This window comes from Eschrichtius robustus, chromosome 10 (assembly GCF_028021215.1).
Source record: "Eschrichtius robustus isolate mEscRob2 chromosome 10, mEscRob2.pri, whole genome shotgun sequence".
Classification (NCBI taxonomy): domain Eukaryota; kingdom Metazoa; phylum Chordata; class Mammalia; order Artiodactyla; family Eschrichtiidae; genus Eschrichtius; species Eschrichtius robustus.
Window position 1 is genome coordinate 116,541,428 of NC_090833.1, and position 19,381 is coordinate 116,560,808.

Sequence of the window (19,381 nt, forward strand, 5' to 3'; positions counted from 1 at the left end):
GAGGTACAAACTACTATGTATAAGATAAATAAGCAGCAAAAATATATTGTACAGCACAGGGAAATATGATGATTATTCTGTGATAACTTTAAATAGAGTATAATCTATAAAAATGTTGAATCACTATGTTGTACACCTGAAACTAACACCATATTGCAAATCAACTACACTTCAATTTAAAAAAAAAAGAACAAAGAAACAAACACCAAAACATGACCCATGCTCTAATTTCTACAACACTCGTAACCAGTATGATTTCAGTAACTGGGGTAGATACACACTTCTCAGATACAGGTATTTTTAAAATGTTCCTGTGGAGAGTTTATTTGCAGAACCTACAGTCTCCAGTGGATTCGAGAAACTATTGCAGAGTGGAAGAAATGTATCATTGCATCCTCTCATGCAAGTGGTTCCAAAAGTGTCACCTAATTGCAGATGGATTCAATGCTGAAGTTACTCTGATTCACAAAGAGAGAAAGAAAGTCAATGGCAGGGGCAGGGCAGTTTTGTTTGGTGATGTTTACAAGTGTGTGACTGTCCTCGTGAATGACAAGACTGACATTTGCAACTGTCATGCCGCTGCAGACAAGCTACTCCAGGCTGGAAGCAGGGAAGTTTAAGATATTCTTACTCATGCAGGCTTCCCTGGCCAGCTATTTTCAGAACAAATAAGGCTGGTTTTGAGGCTGTCATCACCAAAACACAATTCTCAAAGAGGACAAAATCAAATAGCCCTCCAAGATTCAGGCCGTTGCTATTTGAATGATTGGTGACCTAGAACACACAAAGGAGAATCAGTGTCTCATCTATTTAGCCACGTCCCTCTGCAAAATATTGTGTTTTGAACTATAATATTAATATAATTATACAATTACACATGTTTTAATAGTATAGTTATATGTGTTCATAAATATATGTGTTTGAACTATTATGTCCTGGTATGTTTTTGCTTGTTTTTGTTTTGTTATGCTTCTAAAGTTAAGATTCAACAATACTAAAGCAAAAAAAAAAAAAAAAATCACATAGCGCTTGGTATTTATTCCTATCAAACTTCTGTAAAAGTTTGGTTCATCTCTCTAGCATATTAAGACCTCTTTCATCATCTGATTTTGTCATTTAGTTTCTTTATTAAGCCTCTTAACTCTGCATCATGATAAATGTGTCCCCCATATCTTTATCCAAACCCCTGATGAATGTATCCAACAGAATACGATCCAGGATAAAGCCAGGATACTTACCAGCAGAAAGCTGTCATCAGATTAATACCTTCTGGGTGCAGGTGTTCAACTAGAAACCCATCAAGCTAGCAGCCCATAATTCTCAGAGGATATTTGACTTTTCCAAGAAATTTAGAAAATGACCTTTTTGTTTCACACATATCCCATGAGCTCAGAGAGGTCAAAAATGTATTAAAACAGAGTTGAGCCCTATCTGAAGAGGGAAGAGACCTGCAAAATCTTAGTTGCAACGATTGTCTCAAGCAGTGCATCCACTCCCTGACCTGACATTGCACTGTGAACCCACCCTATTTCTTCTGCCCCATAAATAGGAATCAAACAGAAGGGTCAAGTCTTATTCCTCTCCTTTTATTCCACAGTGCCAAGCTCACAGCTCATACATGATACTGTGGTGTCTGCTCCCGGCAAAATAGAATCTCTTGTCGCTGCTCATCCCGTAAGTCGAGGGGTCACACGAGCTTCCTATCTCCCCTGGTGTTGTAGAGAGAAGCGTATGTATAGGTTAGTCAAAATATGTGTCACGCTGAAGGCATGGGGCATAACACTGACTCCCCGCTAAACAGATGATGGAGTACTTGGCTCAAAATATCTCTAGGTGTACGCAGGGCGATGAAACTCCAAACGTGCAGTCACCATCTTAGTTGTGGTCATTAGCTGTAGAGGGCTTGGAATGAAGCATAATAATGCCTCCATTTAGTTACTATAGTGACCCCTTCCCCGACAGCTGCCCAGCCAGGTCATCCCAGAGCCACAGCTCTTGGACACATGAATGGGATGTCCATTCCCGGTGACGGATCCCTCGGGGGAAGGACCCGGCACTGCCTAGCCAAGCCCATCCCTTGCTGACTTCCGTTCCCCTTCAGTGGTCTCCTGCTGCTCTGGCCACACTCTCCTTATCCCACACAAAAGTCTTCATTCTCCTTCTTTTCCTCTCTCAATAGATGTCAACGTGTCCCCACTCCCCAAAGCATTAGCAACATAGAATGCAGTTATCCTTTCTGAAGGTAGAGAATGCATATTTATTTAATTGTCCAGCATACACACTCTGGTGGGTAAAGAGATCCTCTACTATGTCCTGGGGAATTTCCATTTTCTCCAGAGTCTTCTAAATGCACCAGGAATAAAACCTTGTGTTTTCCCACCAAAGCGTCAGAGTGAGCCTAAGCCCCACACAGAACACACACTCGAGAAACGTTTGCTCAGTGAATGAATCAGCGACTCAATGTGCAGCCTATGAGATATTTTGGATGGAGCGAGTTAAGAGGACTGGGGGTCCTCAAGGAATGAGACCGTGCAGGACACTTCTTAGAAAAGAAGAGCAAGAACGTGGGAACTTGGAAAGCAGTGACATGGAGAGAACCGGGGGGTTGAGGCAGGAAGGAGGTTGGAGCAGAGTCACGGGTCAGTGGGAGGCGGGCACAGACATCAGAGAAGAACGTTTCAGTGCAGGGGACAGACTCAGAAGAACCGGACCTCAAGGGCAGGTCGCAGCCCAAAGCAGCCTGGTGAGTCCAGGCTGAAAGCCAGCGCGGGAGAGACGCCTAGCGATGGCACTTTCACCCACACCTCCGTGAACCGGGGCCAGTCAACCCATCCCTCCACAGCAGCACTGACCAGGGGGCCTGGAGAAGGTGAGACGCCCCCAGGGAAAGCCCTAGTGCGGCAGACCGCACACGATGGCGTAGAAAACACATCTACCGGTCACTGAGTCCTTTGTACATGATGCACACTCCACCCGGGACCCTTACAGCAGCCTTGAAATTCAGACGTTGTTATATATACATAAATTCCGTGTAAGGAAACCTCAGAGCACGTGAGTCATTCACACAGACGCACGGCTAAATGGCAGATTGGAACCCAGGTCTGTCTCCCCAAAACCCGGGGGCCTCCCGCTGTGCCCTACGGCCTGCCCCTCTGCCTTGTTTCAGCGCAAGGGTGAAACTGGTGTAAAAGAACCATTTCGCTACGAACACTGCTTTATCTCTTTATAAGAGAGGCGTGTTTGTCTCTGAGTCACTGCACTTATTTTTTTATTCTCCAAATCGGTATATATCAAACGTCATTTTAACAACTGTTACAATTTTATGAGCATTTATTTTGATACTCACTTTCAAATAAAATACTATTTCTTCTCAATGAAGACTTCCTAATTTTCCGAAGAGGAATTAATTCATTCACATCACCTGAAGTCACAAAGCCTATAAGGGACATGACCAGGCCAAAAATACAATTCACCCTGCACTCTTCTCCCCACGTCTTTCCACGGACCGTGACTCTTGGGTGACTTTTCTGTCTGAGGCTCTAATTTTCTCTTTGATGGGGTCTGCCCTACCTATGTGACCCAGTTGCTATTTTACAGTGTAAAATAGTTATCCATTCATTCCAGAAGTGGTTATGTATTACTCAGAGGCTCCAGGCACTAAGAAATCAGTCGGTTCTGGAAACAACAGGAAAGGAATAAGAGAAGGGTGGCTACCTTCAAGGAATTTCCCAGCTGCGGGAGCGAGGCAGACCTACGAGTAATGTAACAGACTCTGTGACAAACCTGCAAAGGTTAAGGGTAGGAGGTGGTAACTTCAACCCAGGAAGGACAGGAGGATAACCTTCAAAGAGGTAGGTGAACTGTGAGATAAATCATTATGCACGTGCCCTTTGCTCCAGTAAGCCATCTTTCCGGGTCACCTCCCCACACGTGCTTCTCATCCACCTCCTTACACAACCATCCCCCTCCTCTCCTCCGGCTCACTCACATCCTGCCCATCTGTGTGCAATGAACTGCCGCCGTCATACTGGATAGTCTAAGACATTCCCCAGCACCTCTGATCTCCATCTTCAACCCCACACTACTGAGGGAGAAGCTGTTCCCATGGATGAACGCCATGCTCCCGCCACCAGTTTTAATCTCCACTGTTGCTTACACACAAACTCACTGAGGAGATGCACAAAATACAAACAGGTCATCCTGCCGTTTTTAATTTTATGATAATAAAATTCACCATATGCGCTTCTGTCCTGCTTCTCACAGATGTTCTTAAAGCATTACCTTTTTAAAATATTTTATTCCAGGTTTTAGCATTTTTTCCCCTACATTAGCTAAGCAAGGTGTTTTTCAGGATCGAACCTGAAAGTTCAGCCAAACACTACGAATCCACGTGACCAAGTCTGGTATCCCGTAAAATAACAGAATCTTAAATAGTTAACTCAGATGTTGGCCAACCCTCTCCTAATCAGCACACAGCGTTTTCTTCTGCTAAAAAAAAGTGGCACGCCTCATAAATATCTTTTGCACACATAATTCTATTTCTTTCCAACTTTATTTCGATAAAATTGGCACATGACATTGTGTAAGTTTAAGGTGTACAGTGTCATTAATTGATATACGTACATATTGCAAAATGATTACCACAGTAAGGTTAGTTATATCCATCACCTCATGTAGTTACCTTTTGGGTTTTGGTTTTGGTTTTGGTTTTTTTGTTTGTTTGTTTTTTGATGAGAACTTTAAAGATCTATTCTCTTAGCAACTTTTAAGTATACAATACAGTATTGTTAACTGTAGTCACCCTGCTGTCCACTACATCCCCAGATCTTATTCATTTAATAACTAGAAGTTGGTACATTTTAACCACTTTCACCCATTTCCACCAGCTCCACCCCTGGCAACCACCAATCTAATCTGTTTCTAGGATTTCAGTGTTTCTAGATTCTGCATGTAAATCATACAGTATTTGTCTTTCTCAGTCTGACTTATTTCACTGAGCATAAAACCCACAAGTTTCATCCACGTTGTCACAAACAGCAGGATTTTCTTCCTCTTGTGGCTGAATAATATTCCATTGTGTACATATACCATGTTTTCTTTATCGATTCATCCATCAGTGGATAATTAGGTTGTTTCCGTATCTTGACTATATAAATAATGCTGCAATGAACATGGGGATACAGGTATAATTTTGTGTCCTTCAGATAAATACCAAGAAGTGGGATTGCTGGATCACATGATAGCTCTACTTCTAATTTTTTGAGGAACCTCAATAGTGTTTTCCATAGAGGCTGCACCAACCCACATTCCCACCAACAGTGCACAAGGGTTTCCTTTTCTTCACATCCTTGCCAACACTTTTCCTTCTCTTGTTTTTTTGATAATAGCAGGTGTGAGGTGATATCTCATTGTGGTTTTGACTTGCATTTCCCTGATAATTAGTGATATTGAGCATGTTTTCATGTACCTGTTGGCCATCTGAATGTCTTTTTTGGGAAAATGTCTATTCAAGTCCTTGACCTGTTTTTCTTTTTGTTTTTTTTTAACATCTTTATTGGAGTATAATTGCTTTACAATGGTGTGTTAGCTTCTGCTGTATAACAAAGTGAATCAGTTATACAAATACATACATCCCCATGTCTCCTCCCTCTTGCGTCTCCCTCCCACCCTGTCTATCCCACCCCTCTAGGTGGACACAAAGCCCCGAGCTGATCTCCCTGTGCTATGCGGCTGCTTCCCACCAGCTATCTATTTTACATTTGGTGGTGTATATATGTCCATGCCACTCTCTCACTTCATCCCAGCTTACCCTTCCCCCTCCCCATGTCCTCAAGCCCATTCTCTACGTCTGCATCTTTATTCCTGTCCTGCCTCTAGGTTCTTCAGAACCTTTTCTTTTAGATTCCATATATATGTGTTAGCATACAGTATTTGTCTTTCTCTTTCTGACTTACCTCACTCTGTATGACAGTCTCTAGGTCCATCCACCTCACAACAAATAACTCAATTTTGTTCCTTTTTATGGCTGAGTAATATTCTGTTGTATATATGTGCCACATCTTCTTTATCCATTCATCTGCCTTGACCAGTTTTTTAATTGGCTTGTCCTTTTACTCCTGAGTTGCTTGAGTTCCTTATATATTTTGGATATTAATCCCTTATCAAACATATGGTTTACAAATATTTTCTCCCATTCTGTAGGTCCTCTTTTCATTTTGTTGATTCTTTTTCTGTGCTGAAGCTTTTTTGTCGATGTAGTTCCACTTGCTGATTTTTGGTTTTGTTGCTTGTGCTTTTGTTGCCATATCTAAAAACTTGCTGCCAAGACCAAGTCAAGGAGCGTTTTCGCTTGTTTCCTTCTAGGAGTTTTAAAGTTTCAGGCCTTACAATCAGGTCTTTAATCCATTTCAAGTTATTTTTTGTGGGTGATATAAGACAGGGGTCCAGCTTCATTCTTCTGCATGTGATTATCCAGTTTTCCCAACACCATTTATGGAAGAGACTATTCTTTCCCCATTGAGGGCAGTTGCCTCCCTTGTCTAATATTGGTTGACTGTTGATGCAGGGCCTTATTTCTGGGCTCTCTGTTCTGTTCCATTGGTCTATGTGTTTTTAAGCCAGTATACTATTTTGATTACTATAGCTTTGTAATATAGTTTGAAATCAGGACGTGTGATGCCTCCAGCTTTGTTCTTCTTTCTCATGATTGCTTTGGCTACTCAGGGTCTTTTGTGGTTCCATACACATTTTAGGATTGTTTTTCTATTTCTGTGAAAAATGCTATTGGAATTTTGAAAGGGATTGCATTGACTCTATTGACAGCTTTGGGAAACTTGGGCATTTAAACAATATTAATTCTTCTGATCTATGAACACAGGATGTCTTTCCATTTATCTGTGTTTTCTTCAACTTCTTTCATCAGAGGCTTATAGTTTTCAGGGGAGAGATATTTCACTTCCTTGGTTAAATTTATTCTTAAGTATTTCCTTGTTATTGATGCTACTGTGAATGGGATTGTTTTCTTTATTTCTTTGTCAGATGTTTCACTGTTAACATAATAGGTAGGCAATTGATTTCTGTATGTTTACTTTGTATCCTGCAGATATACTGAATGCATTTTTAGGTGTAAGAGTTTTTGGTGGAGTCTTTAGGGTTTTCTACAAGTAACACTTTGTCATCTGCAAATAGGGACAATTTATTTCACTTCTTTCATTTTTTTGGATGCCTCCTATTTCTTCTTCTCACCTGGTTGCTCTGGCTTGGAATTCCAGTACTATGTTGTGGTTACCCTCACTTACATAAATTACCTTACAGTTATAACATCCAATTGTAACTTGATAACCACTTAACTTCAATAGCATACAGAAACCTTATACTTTTACTTCTCCCCCTTCCTCACATTTTACGTTATTGATGTTACACTTTATATCTTGTTTACATTGTGTATCCAATAACAAATTATTATTATGTTTTTTAATAAATTTGTTTTTTAATTTTTAAGCTAGAGTTGTAAGTGAATTATGAACCACCATTACAATATTAAAGAATCTGACTTTGATTATATTTTATCATTACCAATGAGTTTTACACATTCATACATTTTTACAATGTTAATTAAGTTTATTTCCACTTGAAGAACACCCTTAGCATTTCCTGTAAGGTAGGTCTAGTGGTGAGGAGCTCCCTTAGCTTTTGTTTGCACAGGTAAGTATCTCTCACTCATTTCTGAAGGACAGCTTTGCTGGGTATAGTATTCTCCATTGATGACAGTTACTCTATGGCCCTTTCTGTCTTTACCAGAGATCGATGGCTATTTTGTGCCCCCAAGTTAAGTTCTGAGATCTCTAATATATGTGCTTCTTATGGTATATATTGCCCATGGGCAGGGCTGTCCACACTAACTCAAAGAATTTTTCCTGGAACAGATGCCATTTAAAGATAGAAAATTTTCAAGTTACTAAGTATGTGATCTCATGATTATTCCCATGTGAGGTGTGGGCTAGCATTAGAACTCAAATAGTCTGAATAGCAATTGGGATTGACTCTTACTGGTTAGTGGGAAAATGCCTTAATATGTTCCCATCCATCATCCCACCCCAGAAACGTAAAGATGATGGTAGAGTCTTTGATTTTATCTGGGTTCCTGGCCACACCATCTCTCTCTTTGGTTACTCATCAAAGTTGAAAATTTACCCTGAACAGACGTTTCATCTCTACCCAGCCATCCATCTGCTCGACGCTCATCATGATATCAACATACTGTGCTAGATACAGCAGCAACTCAGATTGATATCTTTGTGCAAGTTTACATACTGGAAAGTTTGCATTTGCCTAGACAAACACAACAAATAATATGAGAAAAGGTATCTGCCGGGGTGGTTAAGCACAGGCTCTGAGTCAGACTGTCTGGATTCAAATCTCAGCTCTGTTACATGTGAGCTTCTATGTCCCAATTTCCCAGTTTATGAAATGATACTAATAATTGTACCTACCTCACAGAGTTGAGGCTTCAACCCTGATTTTTAACTGGGTCTAAATATTTCTGTCATCTAAACCATGTTCTTATCCTAGAAATAAAACTCCCAGTTAAAAGGAGATGAAGATTGGATGCACATTGACAGAAACACATTTCACAGTTGCAGACTCCAAGAAACATTACTCCGATTCTCACCTTTGGGTTTTCATCCATGTCTTGCAAAGTTTCTGTGTGAAACTTTACCTTGCTTAAACTGCCTCATCTTGCTTAAACTGCCTTATCTTGCTTAAACTGCCTTTTCCTTAGATTGGGGAGCAAAAGCCAACTCACTGAGGAATTTGAAGCTTCTATTCATTCCAGTATTCCAGTGAAGTAGATTTATGGTTTTACAATGTTTCTGACCTAACACAGCCGTACCATCTGCATTTTACTAAAGATGGTAATCACTAGCCCCCTCACCCCACACTTTTATTTTTAACTTGTTAACTGGAATAAGCAAATATGACACCATTTTCTTAATGCATAATTTCTCATGAGGTATTTGAATAATGTATTTTAGAGTCAGTACTAATTCACAGAAAGGCAAGCAAGTGGTAGGGATTTTTCTTTTCAGTAAGGAGCAAAGATTCCTTTCAAATCTTTGATTCAAATATTTAAATGCAAAAGGTGGGTATATTAATACGTTATAAAAATGCTTTTTGAACCACATGCCATAATGACAAAAATAAAGGCATTACAATTGTGGCATTGTAAAGATTTAAGAATCCATTGAAGAATGATCAATAAAGAGAGAGGAACCAAGATGGCAGAGTAGAAGGACGTGCTCTCACTCCCTCTTGTGAGAACACCAGAATCACAACTAGCTGCTGCACAATCATCGACAGGAAGACACTGGAACTCGCCAAAAAAGATACCCCACATCCAAAGACAAAGGAGAAACCACAATGAGACGGGTGGAGGGGCGTAATCACAGTAAAATCAAATCCCATAACTGGTGGGTGGGTAACTCACAGACTGGAGAACACTTATACCACAGAAGTCCACCCACTGGAGTGAAGGTTCTGAGCCCCACATCAGGCTTCCCAACCTGGCGATCGGGTAACGGGAGGAGGAATCCCTAGAGAATCAGACTTTGAAGCCTAGTGGGAATTGATTGCAGGACTTTGACAGGACTGGGAGAAACAGAGACTCCACTCTTGGAAGGCACACACAAAGTAGTGTGCACATGGGGACCCAGGGGAAGGAGCAGTGACCCCAGGGGAGACTGAACCAGACCTACCTGCTAGTGTGGGAGGGTCTCCTGCAGAGGCGGGGGGAGGGGTGCTGTGGCTCACCCTGGGGACAAGGACACTGGCAGCAGAAGTTCTGGGAAGTACTCTTTGGCATGAGCCCTCCCAGAGTCTGTCATTAGCCCCACCAAAGAGCCCAGGTAGGCTCTAATGTTGGGTTGCCTCAGGCCAAACAACCAACAGGGAGGGAACCCATCCCCACCCATCAACAGTCAAGTGGATTAAAGTTTTACTGAGCTCTGCCAACCAGAGCAACAGTCAGCTCTACCCACCACCAGTCCCTCCCATCAAGCCTCTTAGATAGCCTCATCCACCAGAGGGCAGACAGCAGAAGCAAAAAGAACTACAATCCTGCAGCCTGTGGAACAAAAACCACATTCACAGAAAGATAGACAAGATGAAAAGGCAGAGGGCTATGTACCAGATGAAGGAACAAGGTAAAACCCCAGAAAAACAACTAAATGAAGTGGAGATAGGCAACCTTCCAGAAAAAGAATTCAGAATAATGATAGTGAAGATGATCCAGGACCTTGGAAAAAGAATGAGGCAAAGATCGAGAAGATGCAAGAAATGTTTAACAAAGACCTAGAAGAATTAAAGAACAAACAAACAGAGATGAACAATACAATAACTGAAATGAAAACTACACTAGAAGGAACCAATAGCAGAATAACTGAGGCAGAAGAACGGATAATTGACCTGGAAGACAGAATGGTGGAATTCACTGCTGTGGAATAGAATAAAGAAAAAAGAATGAAAAGAAATGAAGACAGCCTAAGAGACCTCTGGGACAACATTAAACACAACAACATTCGTATTATAGGGGTCCCAGAAGGAGAAGAGAGAGAGAAAGGACCTGAGAAAATACTTGAAGAGATTATAGTTGAAAACTTCCCTAACATGGGAAAGGAAATAGCCACCCAAGTCCAGGAAGCACAGCGAGTCCCATACAGGATAAACTCAAGGGGAAACACGCCGAGGCACATAGTAATCAAATTGGCAAAACTTAAAGACAAAGAAAAATTATTGAAAGCAGCAAGGGAAAAACGAAAAATAACATACAAGGGAACTCCAATAAGGTTAACAGCTGATTTCTCAGCAGAAACTCTACAGGCCAGAAGGGAGTGGCATGATATACTTAAAGTGATGCAAGGGAAGAACCTACAACCAAGATTACTCTACCCAGCAAGGATCTCATTCAGATTCGATGGAGAAATCAAAAGCTTTACAGACAAGCAAAAGCTGAGAGAATTCAGCACCACCAAACCAGCTCTACAACAAATGCTAAAGGAACTTCTCTAAGTGGGAAACACAAGAGAAGAAAAGGACCTACAAAAACAAACCCAAAACAACTAAGAAAATGGTCATAGGAACATACATATCAATAATTACCTTAAACGTGAATGGATTAAACGCTCCAACCAAAAGACACAGGCTTGCTGAATGGATACAAAAACAAGACCCATATATATGCTGTCTACAAGAGACCCACTTCAGACCTAGGGACACATACAGACTGAAAGTGAGGGGATGGAAAAAGATATTCCATGCAAATGGAAATCAAAAGAAAGCTGGAGTAGCTATACTCATATCAGATAAAATAGACTTTAAAATAAAGAATGTTACAAGAGACAAGGAAGGACACTACATAATGATCCAGGGATCAATCCAAGAAGAAGATATAACAATTATAAATATATATGCACCCAACATAGGAGCACCTCAATACATAAGGCAACTGCTAACAGCTATAAAAGAGGAAATCGACAGTAACACAATAATAGTGGGGGACTTTAGCACCTCACTTACACCAACGGACAGATCATCCAAAATGAAAATAAATAAGGAAACAGAAGCTTTAAATGACACAATAGACCATATAGATTTCATTGATATTTATAGGACATTCCATCCAAAAACAGCAGATTACACTTTCTTCTCAAGTGCGCACGGAACATTCTCCAGGATAGATCACATCTTGGGTCACAAATCAAGCCTCAGTAAATTTAAGAAAATTGAAATCATATCAAGCATCTTTTCTGACCACAACGCTATGAGATTAGAAATGAATTACAGGGAAAAAAACGTAAAAAACACAAACACATGGAGGCTAAACAATACGTTACTAAATAACCAAGAGATCACTGAAGAAATCAAAGAGGAAATCAAAAAATCCCTAGGGACATATGACAATGAAAACACGACAATCCAAAACCTATGGGATGCAACAAAGGCAGTTCTAAGAGGGAAGTTTATAGCTATACAAGCCTACCTCAAGAAACAAGAAAAATCTCAAGTAAACAATCTAACCTTACACCTAAAGGAACTAGAGAAAGAAGAACAAACAAAACCCAAAGTTAGCAGAAGGAAAGAAATCATAAAGATCAGAGCAGAAATAAATGAAAAAGAAATGAAGGAAACGATAGCAGAGATCAATAAAAACTAAAAGCTGGTTCTTTGAGAAGATAAACAAAATTGATAAACCATTAGCCAGACTCATGAAGAAAAAGAGGGAGAGGACTCAAATCAATAAAATTAGAAATGAAAAAGAAGAAGTTACAACAGACACCGCAGAAATACAAAGCATCCTAAGAGACTACTAAAAGCAACTCTATACCAATAAAATGGACAACCTGGAAGAAACGGACAAATTCTTAGAAAGGTATAACCTTCCAAGACTGAACCAGGGAGAAACAGAAAATATGAACAGACCAATCACAAGTAATGAAATTGAAACTGTGATTAAAAATCTTCCAACAAACAAAAACCCAGGACCCAGTGGCTTCACAGGTGAATTCTATCAAACATTTAGAGACGTGCTAACACCCATCCTTCTCAAACTCTTCCAAAACATTGCAGAGGAAGGAACACTCCCAAACTCATTCTATGAGGCCACCATCACCCTGATACCAAAACCGGACAAAGATACTACAAAAAAAGAAAATTACAGGCCAATATCACTGATGAACATAGATGCAAAAATCCTCAACAAAATACTGGCAAACTGGATCCAACAACACATTAAAAGGATCATACACCACGATCAAGTGGGATTTATCCCAGGGATGCAAGGATTCTTCAATATCCACAAATCAATCAGTGTGATACACCACATCAACAAATTAAAGAATAAGAACCATATGATCATTTCAATAGATGCAGAAAAAGCTTTTGACAAGGATGCCACCGCCACAGGAGCTGTGGGGAGTAAGGAAAGATTCTCCCTAAGCCTTTGGAGGGAGCGCAGCCCTGCTCACGTCCTGATTTTGACCTCAAGCTTCCAGAACTGTGAGAGAATAAATTTCTGTTGTTTCTGCCCAGTTTGTGGTCATTTGTTATAGCAGCAACGGGAAATTAACACACTGACTCACCCACCGTGGCTGCTCCTCTGCATGCCCATCCATCACAAACCCTGATTCTACCCTCTGAGTGACTCTCACACCCTTTGTTTCCTCCCTTCCCCTCCCATCTCTCATATCCTTACTACGCAAGCACCTAACTGGCTCCACCTGTTGATTTTTGTTCTTCTCCCCCATCCATTCCTACTCAGTAGCAAGGGTGACCATTAAAGACACATATCTGAAGGGGCCATTCCCTTGAACAAAGCACAGCTACCGCAAAGAGGATAAAGTCCAACAGCTTCAACATGGACGACAATCCCTTCAGGGACCTCCTGCCACCTTCTTCACGGCTCTCTCTGCCCCATCATGGATTCGTCAGGTTCCTCCGCCTCACCATGCTGCCCCCTCTCTGTACTCCCATTCTGGTGCCCCACATGCTTAGTCATGTCTCTAACACGTAAATCCCTCCATCACGTCCACCAGCACGTGTCCAGCACCAAATGTGTTCCTGGAAGATACCAAGTGCTCAGTAAACACTTTTTGAAATAATGACACAATGTAATCAAATTTCCTCAAGTCACATCAGACCAAATCTGATCAGATACATCTTTTCAGGAATCCAAGTTTCAACTCAGAATCCATTTTAAGAGAAATAATGTTAGAAACATCCAGTCACCATTCAGAACATTGTTTCCAGGGTGACAAAATGTTGTTTCGTTCAATCAGCCAAAAGATGAACTCCCGCCCACAATCTCTTTAAAATTAGGAACTTGCTCACCTCAAAGCTTGTTCGTTAATTACCACTTGCCTTTCCTCAAGCCAAATCTTCAAGCAAAACATGCACACATATGTGCTCTGGGAATGCTGGGGGGAACCACAGGTCCTAACCCTTCCTGAGAGAGGGTGCCACACCCAGAGAAAGTAATGACAGGAAGGACAAGGGAAAGAAAGTCAATATTCTCCGCCTGCCCAGGGACCCCTCTACTCCATCTCCCCTTCCTCCCATTCAGCCGAGAGCTGCGCACAAGCCCAATGCCCGCTGGTAGCTTGGAGGACAAGTTCATCTCTGCAGTTTAACGTGGCCATGCTCCTCCTCTTCTTTACTACCACCATTCTAGGACTTGCCCAAACTGGCAACAAAAACCAATGCAAATCCACTTCTACATTCTCCCCCAATCCATTCAATACATTTGTGATTGCAGTGTCCACCATCATTCTTTCCTCTGGGACACTGATTTATGTAAAAATAATAGGAGTCCTGTCATTCCTTCTAGACCCACAATCGTCCCACCCGAATCTAAGCCTCTTCCCATGATCCCTGCCTCAGTAAATAGCACCACTGTTCACCTAGCTCTGCCAACCAGAGACCTAGGAATCACTTTTGCCACTTCCTTCTCCCTGGAACCCATTTCCAATCCATCAAGTACTGTCAGTTTCACCTCCTAGTCTGTCCATTCCTCTCAATTTCCACCATCATAATTAATTCTCATCTAGATTATTATCATAATCTCCTAATTGGTCTCCCTTCACCCACTTTTGCTTCTTCTAATCCATCCTGCGTGTCAAAGGCAAAAGGCACTTATCAAGTTGCCCCTCCAGCTCTTCTGCAGCCCCACCCCACCGCCATCCTGACCTGTATCCTTCACCTTGAACCTTTCTATAGCTCCCTTATTCTTGGGATAAGAATGAAGATGTTGCCTGTAGCCAACAAGGACAGTATTATTTGGCCTCTGCTCTTGCCTACTTTCATCTCTTCTCACTCAGCTCTTCAGCCTCTAGCCTCCCTTCCCTTCCGTGAATTCACCGTGTTTCCTTCATCTGGGAAAACTTTGCACATTCTGTTCCTGCTGCTGGGGGTGCTCTCCCCTCATCCACTCTGTCTGCACCGACTTCTACTCAGCATTTCGACCTCAGTGGAAAGATATCTTCCTCGGAGGACTATACCCCCCAAGACTGCACCCCTGTGTCATCCTATATCCTCATGCACTGAGTGCCTTTCTGCTCAGCCCTCACCACTGCGTCTCAAAGCACCAAACATAGGAAACGTAAAACAAACCTTGTCCAATTCAGTCCTTGCCCTGGGGGCTTCAACTTGCCAAGAAGAAGAATACCTTGCTGCCCATCTTGAATCTTGTTTCCACTGCCACCTGCATACTACTTTTTGCCCCTTCCACCCCCCACCCCCCCAAAAAAAGTCAACGGTACATGAGATAGTATCACATACCTCTCTTTACTACAGATTTTAAGCCCAGAATGCTTACCAATAAGCTTGGTTGTCTAAAACTTAAATCTCTCTCAGATCATGGAGAGATTCTGGGGTAAACGTGTTGGTGAGGATCTCTTTTAAAATTAAGCACTTGGTCTTTGTGCTTTATATGTGCACTATGCTCAGACAATTTATACATTTCACTATGTTCTCTCATTATTTTTTGACTTTTGGAAACCACACATATATTTACTCATCAATAATAGGAACTGTGTGTTATTTGTCTTAGTAAAATCAGTCCACAGTTTGCACTTGGTAAACATTTAATAATCGTTTTTAATGTAATGGATTTAGTCCCCTTAAGCCTGAGGGAAGAATTTGAGATACATCCTTCTTAAGTAGGATTTCTCAGAATATTCTGAGTTTCCCCTTTTAACATTATTAAGATTGCTGATAAGAATGAAAACACCTGACATTTACTAGCACTTATATATCAGACACTGCAAAGCATATTATACATTTAATATTCATAATAAGCCTATGAAATAGGTAATATTTTCCACCTATTTTACAGCCTAGGTGATATAAAGAGGTTAAGTAATTTGTCCAAGGACACACAGAGTGTAAGTGATAAAGCTAAGATTTGAAACCAGGCAGTCTGATTCCAAAGCCGTGATCACTCACCACACCACACTGCCTTCTATCACTTTCAAAAGGCCACCACCATAGTTTTCCACTTTGGATAAAACCAACTATGCTCTTACCTGACCCAAACTTCCTACAGATAACAAATATGAGTACTGTCCAAAGTACAAAAGAGAAGGAAGGAAGGAAGGGAGGGAGGGAGGGAGGGAGGTGAATTCTACCAAACATTTAGAGAAGAGTTAACACCTATCCTTCTGAAATTATTCCAAAAACTGCAGAGGAAGAAGCACTTTCAAACTCATTCTATGAGGCCACCATCACCCTGACACCAAAATCAAACAAAGATATGAAAAAAAGAAGAAAACTACAGGCTAATATCACTGATGAACACAGACACAAAAATTCTCAACAAAATACTAGCAAATCAACTCCAACAATACATTAAAAAGATTGTACACCATGATCAAGTGGATTTATCCCAGGGATCCTAGGATTTTCAATATCTGGAAATCAATCAATGTGATATATCACATTAACAAATTGAAGAATAAAAGCCATATGATCATCTTAATAAATGCAGAAAAAGTTTTTGATAAAATTCAATATACATTTATGAGAAACACTCTTCAGAAAATGGACATAGAGTGAACACACCTCAACATAATAAAGGCCATATAGGACAAACCCACAGCTAACATCATACTCAACGCTGAAAAGCTGAAAGCATTTCCTCTAAGATCAGGAACAAGACAAGGATGTCCACTCTTGCCACATTTATTCAACATAGTTTTGCAAGTCCTAGCCACAGCAATCAGAGAAGAAAAAGAAATAAAAGGAATCCAAATTGGAAAAGAAGAAGTAAACCTGTCACTCCTTGAAGTTGACATGTTACTATAAGTAGAAAATCCAAAAGATGCTACCAGAAAACTACTACAGTTCATCAATGAATTCAGCAAAGTTGATGGATACAAAATTAATATACAAAAATCTGTTGAATTTCTATACACTAACAACAAAATATTGGAAAGAGTAATTAAGAAAACAATCCCATTTACCACTCCATCAAAAAGATTAAGATACCTATGAATAAACCTACTAAGGAGGCAAAAACCTCTACTCTGAACACTTTAAGATGCTGATGAAAGAAACTGAAGACGACACAAACGGATGGAAAGATATAGCAGATTCTTGATTTGGAAGCATCAATGTTGTTAAAATGATCATACCATCCAAGGCAATCTACAGATTCAATGCAATCTCTATCAAATTACCAATGGCATTTTCACAGAATCAGAACAAAAAATTTTTTAATTTATATGGCAACACAAAAGACCCCAGATAGCCAAAAGAATCTTGAGAAAGAAGAACGAAGCTGAAGGACTCATGCTCCCTGACTTCAAACTACATTACAAAGCTATAGCCATCAAAAAAGTATGGTACTGGCAGAAAAACAGACATATAGATCAATGGAACAGAATAGAAAACCAGAAATAAACCCACTCACTTATGGTCAATTAATCTATGACAAAGGAAGCAAGAATATACAATGGAGAAAAGACAGTCTCTTCAACATGTGGTGCTGGGAAACCTGGACAGCTACATGTAAAAGAATGAAATTAGAGCATTCTCTAACACCATATACAGAAATAAACTCAAAGGCACATGAAAAGATGCTCAACATAGCTAATTATTAGAGAAATGCAAACCAAAACTACAATGAGGTATCACCTCACAACAGTCAGACTGGCCACCATAAAAAGTCTACAAATAATAAATGCTGGAGAGGGTGTGAAGAAAAGGAAGCCCTCCTACACTGTTGGTGGGAATGTGAATTGGTGCAGTCACTATGGAGAACAGTATGGAGGTTCCTTAAGAAACTAAAAGTAGAGCTACCATATGATCCAGCAAGCCCACTACTGGACATATATCCAGAGAAAACCTAATTTGGAAAGATATATGCATCCTAATCTTCACAACAGCACAATTTCCAATAGCCAAAACATGGAGGCAACCTAAGTGTCCATTGATGGATGAATGGATAAAGAAGATATGATATATATATATATATACAATGGAATATTACTCAGCCATAAAAAAGAATGAAATAATTCCATTTGCAGTAATATGGATGGACTTGGAGATTATCATACTAAGTGAAATAAGTCAGACAGTGGATGACAGATATTATATGATATCACTTTATGTGGAATCTTAAAAAATTACACAAATGAACTTATTTACAAAACTGAAGTAGACTCAGAGACATGGAAAACAAACTTATGCTTACTAAAGCTGATAGCAGGGGCATAGATTAGGAGTTTGGGATTAAAATATATACACTACTATATATAAAATAAGTTCCTACTGTATAGCACAAGGGTCTATACTCAACATCTTTTAAAAACCTATAATGAAAAAGAATCTGAAAAGAATATATATGTTTAACTGAATCACTTTGCTGCACACTTGAAACTACCCAAAATTGCAAATTAACTATACTTCAGTTTTAAAAAAGATACTTTGGAGTCTTAACTCCCAGTACCTAGGAATGTGACCTTATTTGAAGATAGAGTCCTTGCAGAGGTAACCAAGTTAACATGAGGCAATGAAGGTGAGCCCTAGTCTAATGTGACTAGTGTTCTTATTTAAAAAAAAAAGAAGTTTGAAAACAGGGACCTGCACACAACAGGGAGATGCCAAGTGAAGATGAAGACACAGATCAGGGTGATGCAACGCAAGCCAAGGAACATTAAAAATTACCAACAGGCTTACCTGGTGGCACAGTGGTTAAGAATCCGCCTGCCAGTGCAGGGGACATGGGTTCAAGCCCTGGTCCGGGAGGATCCCACATGCCCCAGAGCAGATTGACCTGTGCGCCACAACTACTGAGCCTGTGCTCTAGAGCCCGAGAGCCACAACTGCTGAGCCCGTGTGCCACAACTACGGAGCCCACACACCTAGAGCCTGTGCTCCACAACAGGAGAAGCCACCGCAAAGAGAAGCCTGCGCACCGCAGCGAAGAGTGGCCCCCGCTCGCCACAACTAGAGAAAGCCCGCGCGCAGCAACAAAGACCCAGTGCAGCCAAAAATAAATAAATATAATAAATAAATTTTTAAAAATATTACCAGCAAACCACCAGCATCTAGTCGAGAGGTCTGGAACAGATTCCTGGTCACAGGTCTCAGGGAGAACCACCCCTGCTGACACCTTCATCCTGCACTTCCAGCCTCCAGACCTGTGGCTGGTCTCCGTCATCTCTTTAAAGGTGTTACAGCCCCCAGCACAGAGGAAGCACTCAATAAATGTTTAGAGGATGACTGGGTCCACAAGCCCTGGCCCTTTCATACATTCTGTCCCCAGGAGTCCTAAGCCAAGTCTTTAAAAGGCAGCCTGAGCTGTGACCTTGCTCACTCACCCCACACC